Source organism: Corvus brachyrhynchos, unplaced genomic scaffold (assembly GCF_000691975.1).
Source record: "Corvus brachyrhynchos isolate BGI_N302 unplaced genomic scaffold, ASM69197v1 scaffold44, whole genome shotgun sequence".
NCBI lineage: Eukaryota > Metazoa > Chordata > Aves > Passeriformes > Corvidae > Corvus > Corvus brachyrhynchos.
In genome coordinates, this window is record NW_008238359.1 from 3,023,742 (window position 1) to 3,039,521 (window position 15,780).

Sequence of the window (15,780 nt, forward strand, 5' to 3'; positions counted from 1 at the left end):
CTAGACTATGCTCCACAAAATGGTAGTATTAAAACCAACATGGTCTTGCATGAATTCTGAGGAGTCAGTTTCTTCTAAACATTTGCATGGATGTGAACCACTATGTAATACTATCACTTCTCCTTAGGTTACCTTTTCTTCCTACAGGGCTGAAACAGGCGAAACACTTAGCAGACACACAAAACCTGTCTTATTTCACTTCTCCTTTAAGGAATGCTCCAATTTCTTGCAATTCTGGCAAAAACTGACCATTTTTTTTTAAGATAACCAAGAAATTTACAGACTATCACCTTGCACATAACTTCCCAGATTCTCTTGGAAGGTACTTGGTTAATGGCTGTATTGCTTTCAGCAGAATGAACTATTTCTTTTCAAGAAGACACAAACACAAATTAAAACACACCTTTAAAAAAGCAAGAATTATGGAATTGTACCTTACGCCTATCACACACTAACAAGACTAACATGACTAACATGAGCAACAAAAGTTCAGATTTTTTTAATAGATAACACATCCAAGAACAGTTTGTTTCACTATTACTTGGCAAAAAAAAAAAAAAATCCATCAAAATATACAAAACCCCAATTTTCTCCAAGTTGAATGGAAACTTTCATTATCTGGATTTTTGCCATTAACCATGAAGCTGGTAAAAGGCAGAAGATACAAGAAACTTTTCTTTGGAAAAAATGGTGAAACTATATTACTGAACTATCTTACTGCTCAGTTTTGAACCCAACATTTATACTGTCAGCACACTTTCTCTACCCAAACACCATTTAGAATCATAGAACTGTAAAATCGCCTGTGTTGGAAGGGACCTTTAAAAATTGTCTTGTTCTAGCCCCCCTGCCATGGGCAGGGACACCTTCCACTAGACCAGGTTGCTCTGACATCCATCCAGCCTGGCCTTGAATGCTTCCAGGGAGGGGCATCCACAACTTCTCTGGGCAACCTGTGCCAATGCCTCACCATACTCACAGGAAAGAATTTCTCCCCAGTATCTAATCCAAATCTACCCTCTTTCAGTTTGAATCCATTCCCCCTTGTCCTATCAGTACATGGTCTTTCAAAAAGTCCCTTTCCATCTTTCCTGTAGTCTCCCTTTGGGTACTGAAAGGCTAGAATTAGGTCACTTCGGAGCATTTTCCAGGCTGAAAAATCCCAGTTCTCTTAGCTTTTCGTCTAACTGTCTTGGTGGGCCTCCTCTGGACTTGCTCCACAGGTCAACATCTTTCCTGTGCTGGGAACCCCAGAAATGGATGCAGTACTCGCATTGGGGTCTCACAAGATCTAAACAAATGCAGTGGTTCTTCAGAGAGCTACGAAGAGTCAAATTCCAAACAAATGTTCACATAAAAATTGACTTCTATAGGTGATTCGGGACTGGAGAAAAAGATTGTTCATCACCAGACAGAAGATGTCCATATATGCCAGAAAAACAGCAGTGATGATGAATGTAACTTTTCTAAAGTAAAACAGCATTTTTAAACATTTCCAGGGATAAGCTACAAGTTTTTCTGCATCAAAAGCAGGATTAATTACTTCTCCTTGACCTGGGGTCTCCTATAAAATAGGAACCAGCTTGCAGTATTCAAGTATTGGAGAGAGCTCCCAGACTCTGCTGTGGGTTGTATTTAACTATTTACTGAAAATGCTCCAGCTGCAGCTGGAGTCTCTTTGTTCAATATTTATTATTATTTAACCCATAAGGAAATGGAAATAATGTAAATATTTTTGATGAATGGATTCAGTCATGGAATTTTTTCGGGTGTGGCTGCCTGTCATTTCTGCAGAGAGAATCTCTTCTTCTCACTTGACTCTACAATAATTTGCAACTCAATGAAAGTTTTTTTGAGTGGATATTAGCAATTTTATGGTCTTTTGCTGTACTACTGCTAGTTTTCATCATCAGAGAGTGAAAGACTGGAACATGATACATGTGCGATCTTGCAACTGCCTTTATCTAATGCAATGGCAATATTTTCAAGGTTTCCAGTCCTATTTCTGTGTTTTATTTCAAGCTGTTTCCAATAATTACATAGTAGAGCACCTGTGCTGGATGAGTATCAAGGGTATTAAGGCCAGAAATTTTTGCAGACAAAAAGAACACTTGTTTTTATCTTAAATTGATTTTTCTTATTCAAACAATCCAGCAGAAGAGTCAACACCCAAATTTATGAGTATGTTAAGGCATGAGAAGCAGAAAATTAAAAGGTGACTGTGTAGCAGCAGCTCTAATTGGTATTATTCAAGCTGGTGAAGTGCAGATAAAAAGCACAAAATATAAAAAGCTGGAGCTCAGATCTGAAGAGCCCTTTTCAAAAGAGTTCGGATTCTACTAGTCATATAGAAAAGAACTGTTGTAACTACTTATACTTCTATATAGTTGAGATATACAGAGAAGTGTGTCATGTGCCAATCCATACACCTAATTGTAAGGCATATAAACAGCATGATTATTTCCCAAAAAGATTATGATTCCTAGTGTTTGGAAACAGAACTGTTACTTCTTGTAATTGAGTTCATAATAATTTCATCTCCAGTCACAGTACTAATTTCTTGTGCATCCCAAAAGATATTCTGCCCACGCATGTTGTACAGTTGCTGTGTATGTCCATCACAGCTATTTTGTGGGGTGTTTAGAAGCCTTCAGATCCCCAACATGGCAATGGTTGCTGCAAAAAGCATCAATCTATAACCCAAATCAGTAGATCTGTCAATGTGATATGATCATGTATGGAATATAAGGGCTGTTGGTTTCAGATAGGGTATCTAAGCCACACCATTTTAAAGCAAACAGGGCAACCAGATATTGTCATTATGTTTTTCAACACACTGAGAGTGCAGTTTGAGATGATTGTAAATGAGAGTCTCCTGTCAGGGATTCAGCTTCCACCAAGCCCAAGCTGATGCTCTTTACTCCTGAGACAGACAATACAGATTTCACCAGGTAAAGGTTGCATTTATTGGCCACTATAACGTACAGCAGCGAGGTGGATTTATCCACAGCCTCCCTTCCCCCCTCCACCCTTTCTACACAACTGTTTCCTTGAGTGGTAATTTTTGCTCTGGATTCAGGGGCAGTGTACCAGAGACACGTAGGGCTGGGAAAGACCACAGGAGATGGACTTAATCCTATATCTCAAGGAGGATCAGTTATATCTGACTGAAGATTCTTCAACCTATTCTGAAAGCCCTCCACAATATATCCAAGCAGCATATTCCAGCACTATATTTTCCCAATCTGTCCAAGCTCTCTGCTGCTACCTGCCCTGAACTGACTTCAGTTTAATTTCCCAACATTTTTCTCTCTCCAATATAAATTTGATGGAGACAATAAAGCATTTATTTCTTTATTTAAAAGCCTATAATTTCTTTGAAGTTCATCACTATAAACCAGCTCAAGCAATTCCACCTTTCTTTTCATTCTTTCTCATGAACCTCTCATACTCATCCTTATTTTTCCTCATGGGTCTATGTCCAGTTTGTTCATAGCATTTTTTAAGTGTCCCACAATGGATATTCCTGAGGTTGTACCAATACCAAACAGAGCATAGCAGGTGGTTTATTTTGCATTTTGCAGGCTGCACTTTTATCCACATTGCAAAATGACATTTTTCCTTTTCACAGAAACATAGTATTCTTCACTCATATTCCCCTGTGTGTTTTATGGCCCCCTGCTAGGAAGACTGGACAGAGTTCCCTCTGTAAAATCAGTCATGATTCCCCAAGTGAGCTGAAGTTTTGCTCAGCATGTAAAAATCTGTGTCCTCCAGTGATCAAAGCAGTCAGTGATCATACAGACTTCTGAGAGCAAGTCATACTCTAAAACAAAAGCATTTAAAAGAAAATCTTAAAACCACAGGACAAATTATGTGTACATCTATGGTATTAGGTACCTAATTATCTCCCGCAGCAGGATCCTAACCTTACTAAAGAAATCCCACTTCTTTTCTTCTGGCTCCCCAACTTCCCTCAGCATCTTTAGAGTTCAGTTGCACTCATCCATTGAATATTAAATCATGTAATTTCTCTTGAAGATTAAGTAAAGTACCTTGGTGTGTGTAGATCATAAAACAGTTTTCTGACCATCATACATCTCACCCAGCTACATAGAATGCCAGACCCTTAGGATAAGTTATGTGGGAAGGGACCTCTGTATGTCTAGTCCATCCTTACCTCAAAAGCAAGTCTAACTGGATGAGATTGTTTTGGACTTTGTCCAGTTGAGTTTTGAACACTATCTGTAGAAATAATCCCCCTTCTGCCAAGCACAGATTTTGATTCCCTCCTCCTGGTATATATCCAGGTAATATGTGAAAATACAACACTAATACTTTTTCCAGATATTTTCTTTCTTGCTGATAGAGACTTAACAGAGGAGACCTATTTGTTTTCAATTCAAGACATTTCAAAGTGTTAAGTATTTCAGTCACTGTGGCTAACAACAAATAAAATATCCTTTGTGTTTCATCAGTGTATTTTTATACAGCAACCTAGCAACTCAAACCTGGTGATTTCACCTTTGGTCTCTTTTCCACATTTTTGATACAAAATCCCAGCACTAACAGCATTTCAAGTGCAGATTTTACACCCAATGGATGGAAGTAGCAATCAGCATTGCAGACAGTATTGAAAATGCAAGAGTTAAAGCAACTCCACTAGAAACAAAAAGTTATATTTTATACTATTCATTTTTGGCAATATTTTAAGAAGAAATAGGTTTTATCAGGCCTAATGGAGTTTAATCATTCTTAACAGCTACCCAGTGAGCTCTCCAATTATGTAAAGAAGAATAATTCAGTTCATACACCACTGTACATGCATTACTGTATCTCCACACAGAAACATAGTTCCTGCTCTTCAGAAATTACTTAATCAACATCATACAATAAACCAGAGATATCAATAGGGCTATAGCTTGGGTGGTTTTGACTAGTGACTTTATAACTAATCTTTTAAATGTATGATTTTCTAGATACTCTCTATTCAAGTACCTTTAGTAACTGACATATGTTAATCAGCTACAAATAAAAACTGCATTGAGGTTTATAGGCAAACAAACATTCTTTAGCATCAAAAACAAACCAAAAGCACAATACCTACAGTGAATAAAATAAGATCAATCCAAAAATGAAAAAAGAAAAGAAAGCCCAACAAGGAAAAAAAAGATTAAAAAAATAGCAAGAACCATTATGACTCTTGTATTAGCCTGTAAAACTGAACTTTGGACATTTCTGATGAGGGAGTACCTGCAGATAAAGCAACCTGCAAAGCCTCATGATACACAATGGCACAAAGTGGAAACTGAAAATGTTTCTCTAAGAGAGGAAGGAAAAAAGATATAGTAATACTGAAGCTACTTGTGAAAGGGAAGGGAACTGCAAATATTTAAAACATATTATTTAATTTGCTTTTCCCTTTTTTGTTTGTTTTTTAGTAAACATCATATTGAACAGGAAGTAAACCTTCCTTCACATTCCTGGACCTGAAATGTGGTAAAAGAGCAGAAAGAATACAACAACTTACCAGCAAGGCTGTTTGCTATTCATCCAATACTTGTATGATACTCTATCTCCAACAGGATCCATATACTATTACCAGTGTCCTGTAAGATGATAAAGACAAAACAAACCATAATTCTTTGAGGAATATTGTAAATAAGAAATGCAAGTACGGCGTCAGTGAGAAATACTATGTGCTACTGAAATTTCATGCCATATCTACTAGGAGAGTGTAGTTATTATTACAAGACATTTTAGCTAAGATTACTACTGGGGAAAATGACATTTGAAGACAATACAGCAAAATAATAACAGGTGGGCAGGTTTTACTTCATCAAAAAATGTTGATTAATCTATATCATAAAAAAACATATTCATGATACAAAATGAATAAAAATTAAATTGTATTTATCTACTCGAATGAAGAGATTTTTCTGGTGCTGCTTGAAAATCCCATGTCAGTCTCACTAGAAAAAAAAAATTGTTTGAAAGTATAATTTGTGTTGCTTTGCTTTATTTCCTTAAAGCTTAGTTTAAGGTAGTTATTAGACTCCTGTGTGAAGCTGGTAGAGAAAGAGAAACACCTCTGAGAGCAAATCAAGTCACTTGTGTGGATGTCCCTCTCTTCACACAGGTTGTTTAGGTGGTCATTTCAGCCTGCACTGCCAGCTGGTTAACTTAGAAAACATGAATCCCATCCAGAAAGTGCAGGGGAAACAAAAATTACTTTGTCTATTTTTATTTTGACAATGTTTAGCTGTCTCCCACTCCTGCAATCTGCAAAGTGGCAGTGGATCAGAAGGCAGGCTTCTTCACGGTTGTGAAATTTTTCTCCAATGAGAGTTCAGGCTTTAATAAAATTAACTCCCCCTGAACAAACCCATGGTGCTAGGGTCAGAAAAGTACTGCAGATTAAACTTCAGACACCTTTCCCGAGGTATCCCCTGAGATGATGAGAGAAGTCAGTGGACAAACCTTAAGGCTGTTGTTTCAGTGAAGGATCAGAGAATACAAATCCCTGTTCAGGGCCCCTATTTCAATACACGTTTCATCTCCTGAGCATTAATAATACACATAAAGCTCAATGTTTACAAAGAAACTGCAGAATATGCAGGCTACAACATAAATATTTTACAAGTGTGGAGAACCTGCTAAAAGAGATCTTTTCTCACTTTTACTAATGCATCCTTCATACCAATAACAACCTTAGTATATGTAATCACTTTATGTAAAAGGAATAGTCTTGCCAAATATGAAATGGTTGCTGAGATACAGATTGATCTGCCCAGTGAAAAACAAATATTACAATTCAATCTGCTTTTAGTGAGTCCAGAAGCATCCTCATCTTAAATGCTCTTGAAGAATATTTTCTCTCTTAACATGCACCAATTAGAAGGAGGAAAAGCAGATGGCCAAAATAAATTAGAGACAGCATACCAGCCGAGCCTCAGATCATCACCATTGGCAGATCTGAGCAACATCACCATCCAGTCAGTAGTTAGGAAGAGAAGTATGCATGTTTTTTTCCTCTATCCCTTTCTGGAATAAAATTGGAGAGGCACTGCAGCTGCCGGAGTACTCAGTTAGCAGATCTGAAGAAAGCAGAAATCTGGCCAAGGATATATAAACCCTTCTGGGGAAGAAATTTTCTTAATATCCAACCTAAACCTCCCCTGGCACAACCTGGGGCCAGTTCCGCCTGTCTTATTTCTTGTTACTTGGGAGATCAACCCCCACCTCACTGCAACCTACTTTCAAGTACTTGTAGAGAGTGAGAAGGCCCCTGAGCCTCCTTTTCTCCAGAATGAACACCCCCAGCTCCCTCAGCCACTCTTCATAAGACTTGTGCTCCAGACTCTTCCTCAGCTCTATTGTCCTTCTCTGGATAAGCAGAATGACACGTCTAATATGACATCTGTGCTACTCATCAAGATAAGTCCTAAGTAGAGCAATTTTTAGATTGTTTGGTTTGTTTTTAGTGGGGTTTTTTTTATGATAATGGCTGCAACTGCCCCATGGTGTTGTCATTAATGGATAGTCATCCTAGACTGTAACACAGCATCATGGAGTACACACATGGTGACAGTGAGGAACAGGAGTCAGGGCAATAACTGGAAACAGGCCTGATGGGAAAAAATGGGACATTAGGGATATACCTCATCCTGTATGTTAGAACACCTGAAGCTTTCTGAGGCAGCTGAGTTAACTGACCTGCTTCTGTGTTTGCAGAAATTAGTTACAACAAACACAAGTTTCGGCAATACCAAATGACTTACTGAAAGTGTTTTGGCTTTCTGGTGAGCAAGTGAGAGTTTGAAGAAAGATCTAAATGCACAGTTTCACTACTGGACAAAGAAAACAGGTCAACCATCCTTGAAATGTAATTGTTTTGTTTATATGTTTATATAAAAATTACCTGAAAAAGCTATGAAGAGTATTAAGTAATCTGAATGCTGAGTGAATAAAGAAAGTGATTTCAGAGCAGTTAAACATGCAAGAATGTCTGAAAGGTTTTGGGTTGCTTTGGTTTTGTTTTTATTCTACCTTTTAAATTGAAGATAAATTGCAGGCCACACATGTACACAAGTTATCAGCTGGTTTAATTTTCATACAGACAGTCTTATTTTTTGCAGGTTTTTTCCCCCAGTTGTACTACTAGAAAGTGTAAGTACTATGTGCTGCATCTAATTGACACAGCTGCATTTCTAGTTAAAAACTTCAGGCATTTTGCGGTTCAGAATTGAGTATTTAACATGTCATGAGCATTATAAGATACCATTTGTTTCCAATATGAATTGCATAATTGGGTAACCCAGTCCCTGCACAACTAGGGGCTATTGTGCTTTGCCATGTCATTTTGAATTGTCTTTTACCTATGATAAATAATCCTTTTAGTGTTTCCACTGTTGCTGGAGGGTGTTCTACCTCTTTATATTTTTCTTTTCTTGCCATTTTAAAAGCTTTTTTCCAAAAGAATTAACTTCTGAATACATTACTTTTGTCCCCTAAAACCTTCTATTTATATTTTATAGCTGGGCCAGTCTTATTGTAGATAGGATTTTATTTGGGATGAAGATGTGTCAAAAACATGTTTTCCAGAGCTTTGGGAAAGCCTTGCATGTGGGAACCCCTGCAACATATCACGAAAGAATAGACTCATGCAATTCAAACATTTCCAGAAATCCACTTTATTAGAAATAACTTTTTATAGCGTTTGAGCTTTTTCAGGCTCAAATCTGGGAATCACAGAACTGTGGAAATATCATATCATGGCATATAACACCATTTGAATTAGAGTCCTGCTGTGTTAGGCATTGAACACAAATTACATCCAGATTGTTCTTTAGCCCTAATTGCTCTCAGTTTTTATTTATAGTTTTAAAAGAGACAATCAGCCGTACAAAGTTCTAGTCTTTCTTAATAATTACTTACAGACACATCCCACTGAGAACAAAACCAGTTGCCATTTTCCATTATCTATGACAATCACTCATAAAAGAATACCAATCCACCCTCCTAAAATAGTACCTCTGACCTTCAGAGAAAGTGGAGGTTTGTACAAACAGCCTAGAGTAAAAACTAATGTAGCCACCTGGAATCTGATGGGGCAAAAGTGATTTTTAAGTCATAACTAAGCAATAAAATCCCCCTTTGCCATGAATTTCAACAGTTGCAGCAATATGGCTGTAAGAAACCTAAAGATTTGTTTTATGGAACCTGTTTATTGATTATTTTGCTCCGAATGCTCAGGATTTACAGTGCAGTACTGAAGATGTCTTGTTTTGGCACGTGGACAAGAATAGAAGGTAGAGCAGGACTGGGAGGAAGGATAGATACATCTGCAATGTGACATCATTGCTAAAAGAAACACGGAGGGGAGGCTGGAACTATATGACCTTCAAGGTGCCTTTCTACCCAAACCATTCTGTGATTGTACGTGTTTCTGTGGTTTGCTATGATAAGTGGCTGCTTGGAAACGTGATTTTGAGTGGAAGTCCATTTAGAACCAGGGAATGTAAATTCTGTGGAGATTTTTCTTAAATTAGAAAGTCAACAACATATGACTTCAGAGAGTCTGAAAGGCAGTTCAGTTGACTCAGCTTAGTTGCCACAGAATACTGGCCTCTGTCAGATACATAACAAGCAGCCTCTGCCACTTACACAATAGGGCAACGCATCTCACCCTCAGATTCCAAAGAGCATGTCAGTTCCTAAAGGGCACACCTCAGAGGTCCTGCATTGTATCACACAACAACATGTACCTGGCCTGGATGTACCCTGCAATACCTCTGGAACGGCAGAATGCCCCTTGTTCAAAAATGAGTGTTTGTATATATATGTACACACATAGGATTCTACTGCACCTTCTCAGGCTCCTAATTTGTCCAATTCATTTGGCTATTAGATCACACACAGAGGAGGTGGATTAAAGGAAGACAGACTAGGAGCATAGCATGAAAGGTGCTATGTGATGAAATGAAGATCTGGCCTGGAATTCCCTTCTTCCACACAACTATCTATTGTCATTCAAGTTACCTCAGGGACGCAGGTCACCCACACTTTGATTCCTCTTCAGATTTTGTGGCTGACAAAGGGAATGTTGGAACTCTATGTACTTCAAAATTAATTTATATTTACATCCATTTTGCCTATGTATTACTTTAAGTGTGATGTGAAGGAGCAGTCAGTTTAAAGACTGTAACAGGCATTTACACATATTTGATATATCTCACAGAGGGATGGATATACACAAAGGCTAACTTTAGTCATGGACAACTTAAGACAAATTTCCCCAGGCTTCCATTATAGTCAGTTCAGGGAAGGGATCCTCCAGAGAGTGATCCAGACTTGGATCTGGACTTGCTGGCATTTTCACTGATTTTTCAGAGCAGCATCCATTCCTGTCAAGTTCTTACAATTATTGTGCAAAATACCACTTTAACAGCAGGGTAGCTGTGTCAAGCAGCACTCAGCACTTGAACCATCCCTGCATCACCTTTTTCAGCACTCCTACACTGAAATGTAAAACCATGCTACACCTACTTGTCTAGGTAGTCTACGTTTAGAGACCTCTATGTCTGATCAAAGACCAGGTTAAGCATGATGCTCCTTGAGTTAACACTACATGGAAGATAAGTTCTGATGAAAGCTGTAGAAGAAAAAGGGGACTGGACAACTCTACAGAAGAAGCACTTACTTGCACCCACACATGTACATGGATATCCAAAGAAGTGTGATCTTTGGGAGGGTGAAGAGGAACACACTTGTACTTTGTGAAACTGTTTCACTGGGTTGCTGTTGTTTCTCTGTGTGAAAATAGATTTTTTCATTGGAGTTTCATAGAACGTGGTAAAATGCTCATGAAGCCAGCTCTGTTGAGACAGCTTAAATGCTGTTATCTAGTAAAGTGAAGAATCATTTCCAGGATTCAGCTGTGCTTTAAACAGAAATTCTCGAGCTCCTTGTCAGCAGCTTAGATATTCTTGTGAATGCTGTATAGATTTTATGGAAAGAGAGAGACTGACAAACTGCATGTGGTGACGTATGTGGTCACTGTAATGATTCATTTATGTATTGCTAATTGGCACTGCTAGTGTCAGTTAACACCAATTCATTCATAAAATGTATGCAGTGGCAGCTAGTTTCTGGTTTACAATAGTTAGAAATCTGTCAGTCATGCTGCAAAGAGAAGGAAAGCAAGCTTCTTATGTGCTACATATTTACAAAAAGAAATCTAAAGTCCTACAGTTCACAATAATATTTTTGTTGTTACTTTCTGTATTATATTATTGTAGATAGATCTGTGGTTTATATTTGTATCAAAATTAGTCCAAGATGCCAAATTTTAACTTGGAAGAAATGGCAACTTGAAGAGTTTAAGTATTTGAAAATATCAGTGGAAGGAAAAAGATGCTTATGAACACAGTGGAAACTGAACTGAAGTGATTTGAGAAAAGCTCAGCAATTTTACATCTGTCTCTGGGCATGTTTTTGTTTTTTAACAACCCAAGCATTGAAAACCAGAAAAGAAGAACAATGTGTTAAACAGAATGAGATTATATTCAAGGCATGAGAAAGAGCTCAGGATACCTGAGTAGGGCAACAGTGCAAAAGTATACAGCAGTGTGGCTTCAAGCTCAAAAGTTCTTTGATCACTGCTCACAAGTGTTTGAAGTGGCAAAAATTTTTATAATGCTTTAAAGCCATAAAGATATTTGGCTTCCTACAAGACTTATTTCCAAAGTTTTCAATCTGAAGAAGGATTATTTCTACAGTTAACAAGGAGGGACAGGAGAAACCCTAGAGAGAGATTCATCACACCTAAGTTAGACATCTGCATCTGAGCCAGTCACCCTAGGCTCCCTTTCCAGTCAGGAAGAGTGAACAGCACTGCTACAGTACGAGACATCCGTCTCTTTTAGACCTCTTCCTTAAGATGACAATTTTTACCGTAAAACCCATTGTATCTCATCTTTGATTATAACTGGAGCCTGGTTAACTAGCTCAGATAGTAGATGTTTAAAATCAGGTATGAAAATCCCACCTCTGCTATGTCCAAACGCTTCCAGAATGAGCACAGGGCATTTCCCAGTATCAGCTGCCGTGCTGAACATACAGGAATGTGACACTGAAGTTGAACTTTCTAACAATATTTAAGAAAAGCAGGGAGCTAGAGTTCACTGCAACTGAGTGCTTGATAAAAATATATCACTAAATAAATGAAGTTAATTTTTCTTGTCATATTTAATAATGATTCTGATGAAGAGACACTTGTGACACAATGAGAGTTTTTTTGGGAGGTCTCATAATGGGCCAGAAAAATATATACTTTTAAGTAAGAGATATATGTCAAGATTCCTTATACATATTTTCCGTAAATACTTTCAGATCTTTAACTCCCAGTGAGGAGATTTTCAACTTTGTGTTTTTCATAACTGTGGTGGTTCAACCCTTTTAAACACATGTAAGCTCTTTTTACTCCTTGTGCATACTGTTGTTCCGCATTTTGACTGCTTGCAATTATATTTATTTTCAAGAAATGCTGTTTACATCCAAACCTACATAAGACAAAAAAAGATTGTTTCTTCTGTACATACCTTCAAGAAATAAGAAAAATGGTCCTTGAAGAAGTGTTTGGAAAAACATCTCTTGTGATTTACTAGACAGCACCTAAAGTGCAGAGATTCAGGAAATCCCCTCACCTGAAGATGGTTAGAGGATGGGAAAGTATTAGGTGTAAACATCAAATTTGCATGTTCAGTTCATCCTTTTCTCCTGCAGTCTGCTTGCAGCCACTGCTGGAGAAAGAGAACTACTAAATGTGCCCAGGTTCTCCATCTCAACCCCTTTTAACATAAATTGAAAAGCTGAGGATATACAACGTGAAATGGTGGCCAGATAACAGAGAACACTTGTCAGCTCTAATCCAACTCATTTATGTAGCTGGAAAACATTAGTGTTATTCATTACTCTCTAACATTTCATCAGAAGTTCTTTAGGTGCATACTTAAATAGCAATGAACTAAAAATATTGAAAGTTCTATACATTTCCACATAACCCGCTTCAGGTCTGACCTTTTTAAGTGTTTGCAACTCATTAAGTGGAATCAATACCCTTAATTAGCATTCAATTGTTAAGAAAGGCTAAGTTCTTTAAAATTTTATAGAGCATGTGTAAAACTGAGTTAGATGTATCAGTTCCTTTATCAACAGAATGAGCCTAAAGATTGCTTTTTTATTATGTGCTGACAAGTGTTTAAACTCTCTCTACTTTCTGAGAGAAATCAGGAGTGAGCAAATTAAATAGGCAGAATTTTAATGTATCAATTGAGCTAAAATAAAAAAAATGTTGAACTGTATCCTTAAACAGAAAGGTTAGATTGGATTCTGATGAATATTCCTGTAGGAAGAAAAGACCTAACATCTCTTTTATTCTTTCACCCAAACACTGAAAATAAAAAGCAAGGGAATCTTCTGGTTTCTAACTCCATTGATTCAGTCTTTAGTTTGAGACTGCATATTCCTCCAGCTTTTCCAATACTAACCTCACGAGTATTTTAATTCTTATTTTTTTTGAGTTTGGCTAGATTAGGGGAAAAAAAAAAAGAAAAAAACCCTAGTTACTGATCCTGGCTTTGTAACAAGAACCTCAATCACTACTTTCTGTGTCAAATCTAGATTTTCCAATCACAACATTTTTTGCCTCAGTTGGAAAAAGGAAACACGGCAATCTAAGACATTGCACCAGAGTCCAGGACTAAACTCAGCAATAAACAAATTGAGGGCGGAAAAAAAATGTTAATTATTGACACCATTCACCCTCTGTATCGTGAAGATTCATGTATCTCTGTTACAGTTTGGAGAGTCATTGCAAGAACAGACTTCATTCTAGTGTTCCAGATAACCATCATGAAACCAGTTTTGGAAGGCAAGGTCAGGAGGGTAGAAGCATGTCCCCTCTTTTGTCTGGTACATTTGGCTTACACTGGTGTACTTACAAGAATCTGTTGTTTCAGTCCCATTATGTGCAAACATCTGTGGAGTTTCTGAATAACATAAAATAAATTATTCAACATTCACCTAGTATTTGTGGATTTAAGGTCAAAACAGATCAGTAAAATACGGGTCTGATTTCTGGACAAGCACATAACAAAGAACTTCACACACTAATTCCTGTATCAAGATTATGGCTTCTGCTTGAACTGTCACAAACTCCAGTAAAGAATATCCAGACTCAACTTTTAGACTTCAGGTGGTGAGGAATTCATCATGCATCCAAGAAGGCTTTTCCAATGCATAATTATCTTTACTTAGTATACATACCTTGGTTCTAGCCTGGATTTATCTAGCATCAGCTTCTACCCACTGAAACTCATTATGACTTTCCAGTAAATTAAAAAGTCACTACCATCAGATGGTTTTCTTCACTTAAGTGCTTGTAGACCATGATGAAACCACCTCTTAAACTCTATTATGAAATAAATTGATTGAGAATTTTTACTGTATCTCCTCAAAAGACATTAACTGCTTGTTGAAGTTATTAGGTAGCAAATATACTGGCATGTTCTTTAAAGACTTTCACAATCTCTCCAACGGATCATAAGCCCAATATTCAAGAATGGTAGTTCTTTCTTTAAACACACCTTGTCAGTGTATACAGGGAATTTCTCAGCCTGCAGTACTTTTCAGAGAAGAGAGGCATGGTTTTACATTCTTCAGCTGTGAAATTCTTTCCCTTTCTGCCTTCCAAGCCTAACAGTTTGTTTTCCAAATGTTCCAAAATGCACCAGTTCTTGTCTCTTGAGAACGGAAGCAGTCAGCCCCTCTCAAAAAATTTTAAAACTCCTGCTCATAAAATCCATTCTGTGGCTCCCTTCCAGCTAGTCATGCTCAATCTTCTGTTAATAAGGGAATTTCCCCTTCTAGTTTTATATATAGGAAACATGTTGTCTAAATACAAAAGGTTTGACACATCTATATATGCAAAGAATCCAGCTCCTTTAATCTGTAAATTATCCTCTCTTGTTATCCAAAACAAGTCATATATATAAAACTTAGCTATGTAAACCTGTTTTATCTCACAAACTTAGCCAGAAGCTCAGTGTTAAACAACTAGCTAAGAGCTACAGGTAAGTTCAACAAGCCCTATAGACTCCACTTCTCTCTCAATCCATAAATTGTTGTAGAATCTGTTACGCTGGAATGTCTCCTCCAGCAAGAACATGTTATAAGAAGGAAAAATAGTTGTTGTCACTAGTTTTGAGATCAATTCATGGCAGCAACAACATATTCCCCTTTGAATGGTGCTCAGCTACCCCTTGCTTTCAATGCCTGCTACTAAAAGTGTTTGCTATACACCTGTTTTGGATCGATCTGACTTAGACTGTAAAATTCTTGTGTGTGTGTATATATCTATATCTATATCTATATCTAATCTATATCTATATATCTATATCATCTATATCTATATCTATATCATCTATACCTATACCTATATCTATATCATCTATATCTATATCAATATCTATCTATATCTATATCTATATCTATCATCTATATCTGTATTTATATCTATGTCTATATCTATCTATATCTATATATCAGTATTTTCTGCCACTTTCTGTAAAAAATGAGGGGATCAATATATCTTTTTCCTTTGTGATAGCACAGCACAATAGCAGCAGTCATAGTTTGACTCCTGTTAGCTGCTGCTAAAGATAGGAAACCTATCTCTCTACTATTAAAGTTGCACATCTGAGCAAGAAACTTTATTCT

General features: G+C 37.2%; 1 protein-coding gene across 1 annotated transcript in view; it reads right to left on the minus strand.

Annotated features, from left to right (window-relative positions):
• The window catches only part of TENM4 (teneurin transmembrane protein 4), a 1,563,774-nt gene that overhangs the window by 735,226 nt on the left and 812,768 nt on the right, over positions 1-15,780 (minus strand). Inside the window, exon 6 of the mRNA XM_017735917.1 lies at positions 5,531-5,609. The gene's annotated coding sequence lies outside the window, so the exon portion shown is untranslated. The remainder of the gene's footprint in view (positions 1-5,530; positions 5,610-15,780) is intronic.